This window comes from Ursus maritimus, unplaced genomic scaffold (genome assembly GCF_017311325.1).
Source record: "Ursus maritimus isolate PB19 unplaced genomic scaffold, ASM1731132v1 scaffold_4, whole genome shotgun sequence".
NCBI classification, from domain to species: Eukaryota; Metazoa; Chordata; class Mammalia; order Carnivora; family Ursidae; genus Ursus; species Ursus maritimus.
In genome coordinates, this window is record NW_024426552.1 from 2,869,742 (window position 1) to 2,873,699 (window position 3,958).

A 3,958-nucleotide genomic window follows, 5' to 3' on the forward strand; every position below is an offset into this window, starting at 1 on the left:
TGGGTTTCTTGAGTAACCTTATCTCTTAAGCTGGTCCCCTTGTCCGTGTAATCAGATGAGTGCACCTCCCCCAGCATGGGGAGAGCCGTGAGGTAGGGCCTTGTTCCCTGTAGATGGTGGCGGAGGTGGGGAGCAGTTGGGTTTCCTCGCTTTGAAGCCCTCCTGTAAGTGGGGGGACGGAGGGGGCAGTGAATGAGAATGTCACGTCTGGTTGGCGTCTCTGAGCTGCTGCAAAAGCAGGACGGAGAATGGAAATGTCAGGAATTGCTCGGGGGATTAGTTGCACAGCGCTGCGTGTCGGGAGCAGCTCCAGCCCGCGGCTCATCGGGGCGGCCCTTCGGCCCTGGTGGCGGGGAACCCCGGCAGCCTGTGCGCCTGGCAGGGTGGCGGAACCTGGTGGGAGGCACAGCAGGCAGAGCGGCAGTGACCTGGTCTCCCTCCCTGCCCCCTCGCGCCCCTCCAGGTTGCTCCAGCTGCAGCACCACCCGGCAGGCCCACCCAGCTGCCAGCAGGCCCCCCAGCTGCCCCCGGCCCCGCTGGTCCTTGCCCCGTGTGACGGCGCTCTCCTCGTGTCAGGACTCCAGAAGGAGCTGGGGCTGGGGCCCGGCCCGCTGCTGCCACCCCACCTCCTGCAAGCCGGGGGCTCCCCGGTGGCCTCGGCAGCCCAGCTGCTGGACACCCACCTGCACATCAGCCATGCCACGGCCCCCTATCCTGCCGCCACGCTGCCCCCCAGCTTTGTGGCTGCGGGGCTGCCGCAGGCGGACTGTGAGATGGAGGACCTGACTGCGGGCCAGCTGGGCACGTTTGTGCTGGTGCAGTGAGGGCCCTGCCTCCGCTCGGGCTGCTGGCCCTTCGAAGCAATAATGTCAGAGGATGTGAAGATGTTTCCGGACTCGAAGCCAATAAGTTTCTAGAAGCGAAACAAGCAATACGTTTGGTGTTTTGGCTTTTTAGTTGATTTTTTGTTTTATTTTTTCTTTGCACTGAGCAAATGTAACTCTGAGTAGGGCCTGGAAACTTTCTGAAGAAAAATAATAATTGAGGGGCGTGTCGGGGTGGGTGGATGGGAAGGGGAAGGAGGGCGGCGGGGCGAGAGGTGACAGGGCTGGGCTGAACGGGCCAGCGCCACTGCGGTCGGTCAGGGGCGGCGGGAGGGGACCACGGGGGCGGTGGGGCCGCGGAGGGATTGCCTCGGAAGAAACCATGTGTGAGCCGTGTGTTCATCGTGTGTGTGCCTGTGTGTGTTCAGTACCCTTTTTTGTTCAGTTGACAATTCTCCACTTCCCGAAACATTTACGCTTCAGAGTGAGAACTGTGAACTTCCTGCTTTACGCATCCGTTTTTGAAAAGCTCTATTGGCCAGCCCAGGAGAAAATAATCTACAAATTCCTGAAATTCTCTACCCTGAAATCAGAACCCCATGGACGTTTTTTTCCTTATTTTAGATGAGAATTTTATCAACTGCTCGAGTCGGGTTTCCAGGATTCTTCAGAGGAGCTGCAGGAAGAAACTGGAAGGGGGTGGGGGACTGTGAGTCGGGGGCTCCGGCCCGGGGTGCGTGCCCTGGATCCCCCGCGTGCCTTGGAGGGCCCCAGAGAGTTTTCTTCCTGCTGCCCATCTTATTTCCGCTGCTAATTAAGTTTTTATGCATTTCATTATCAGGGTCCAAAAAGAACAACCAACTGGGGTGGGGGATGTGCAATACAGCAGGCGTGTGGCGGGCAGGAGCAGGCGGGGGACGGGTCCCTGCTGGCGACCCCGCCTGCCCGCGGCCGGCTCGCGATCTGGGGTTAGCCCTGCCTTCTCCAGGCCTCACACTTGGTAGGCTTTCGTTCGAGAGAATGAAATGAGAGGTCAGATCAGTGTTGTTCAAGCTTTGTTCCTTTTTTAAAGCAAATGTACATGTATATAAATAGGAGACGAATATACACTACTTATTTTTTATATTTTTTACTACACTTTTGTGTTCCTGGTTTAAATTTTCCTCTCTGGTAACGTTACAAAGCGCCAGCACCGGGTCGGTGTGGAGGAGGGAGGCACGTGCGTCCTCCCCTGGCAGGTGGGCCGCCTCACCCCCTCTGCACCCGTCAGTCCCCGATCCTTTACCGACCCAGGTGCCTTCAGCTCACTTTGGCTCTTACGACCTACAGTATTAACAGGGGAAAGGTGGGCATTTGTAGAAGCCAAAGACTGCCCGGGCTCCCAGCGGGCAGGGAGGCCGTGGGGCGTGCGCCTGGGGCTGGCGTCTGCCCAGCTTGCTGCTACCGGTCCCCCGCCGGCGCCGCTGCTACTGCCCCGTGGCTCTCGCAGGCCTCGGGGAAGGGACTGTCCTCGTGCCTGGCCGCAGAGATCACCAAAGCCTCCTGCCGGCTCGTGGAGGGGGCCTGGGGGCAGGAGGGCGTCCGGGCAGCCGGGGCCGGGCCTCCGGGGGCGCAGAGGCCGCACGGCTGGCTCCCACACCAAGGCGGCTCCCTTGTTCCACTCCTCGCTGTTCTAACGCCACAGATCAAAGGCCTCAGAACCATGACAAGCACTTTACTTTCACGGAGATTTTCTTTCTTGCTGTGAGTGTGTCTCTGCGTCTCGTGTGTAGGTGTGTGCGACGTGTGTTTTGTAGTTTCTCCACCGCGCTGTGGGGCCGGCTGGGCGCCTGGTTATAGGCACTACGTGATCTAAGATGTATATAGTCTGTTTTTTTACCATAACTGATTTAATTATTTTATTTCTTATGTTAACATGAGAAATGTATGCCAAATGATTAGTGGGTGTATGTTTTTTAATTTAATATTTAAATAAAATATTTGCGGGAAAACCCTTGACCTTTCCCTGTGGTTCATCTCTGCGGGAGTGCCTTCCTTATGACACGCTTCCTCCAGCTGCACTCAGAGTTTGCATCTTAAAGAAGGGGGCACGGCACCAGCTCCCACATCGGCCTGGCTGCGAGGATCCCACGGCCCCCTGGCCGCAGCCGCGTCCACCCCGCCACTGAGTGTCAGTCAGGGTCAGGGCGCGGGAGGAGCTGCCTGGGGCCCAGGGCACCCGGACTGTGCTGTTCTCCCCGCCTTCCTGGGGTGGTGGGCGGCGGGCTCCGCGAACGTGCTGGGCACCTTGCAGCCCTGACGGTCTTCAGCTGGTTCTCCCCCCACCCCGGAGCGCCATTCACGCCTTACTCCTTCCCCTGTGATGCTCTGTGAACCCGCTTGTGAGTCAAGGATTTAGAAGAGCCTCACGGCCGATCGCTCCCAGTCTCTTAAAATTGATTTTACCGAGTCCTGGCAATAGCGGAGATGTGGCCGCTGGGTGAACAAAGGATTCTCCTCATCTTGATTCCTTGGCAAATAGTTTCTGGTTAAAAAGTTCTTCAATCTCTTTACACCTGTTGGGATGGTCATTATCAAAAACTGTAAAATAGCCATTGGAACCCCGTGCACTGCTGGTGGGAGAGGACGGTGCTTCGGGGGAAAGCCAGCGGGTGCCTCCGTAACAAAGTGAACGATCACCCTGTCGTCCCGCTGTGAGCACAGACTGCAGACAGCGGAAAGCAGACTCCCAGCAGATCCTTGCACCCCCGGGCTCACAACAGTGACTCGGTAGCCAGGGGTGGAAGCAGCCACACGCCCGCTGGTGCGTGAACGGACAAGCGTGATGTCCCCTCGCACGGGGGAATAGCATTCAGCCGTGAAAAGGAGGGAATCTGACTCCTGCTGTAACGGACACAAACCTTGAGGACATTACGCTGAGTGCACTGAGCCAGGCACAGGACAGATCCCGTGTGACCCACTTACAGGGGCGCCCAAAGCAGTCAGATCCGTAGAGACAGAAAGGGGGATGCTGGGCACCAGGGACTGGGGAAGGGGCACAGGGAGTCAGTGATTCATGGCGACAGAGGTCAGTGTGGGGACGAGGGAAAGTCCTGGAGACAGACGGTGGTGAGGGCCATGTAACAACATGAATG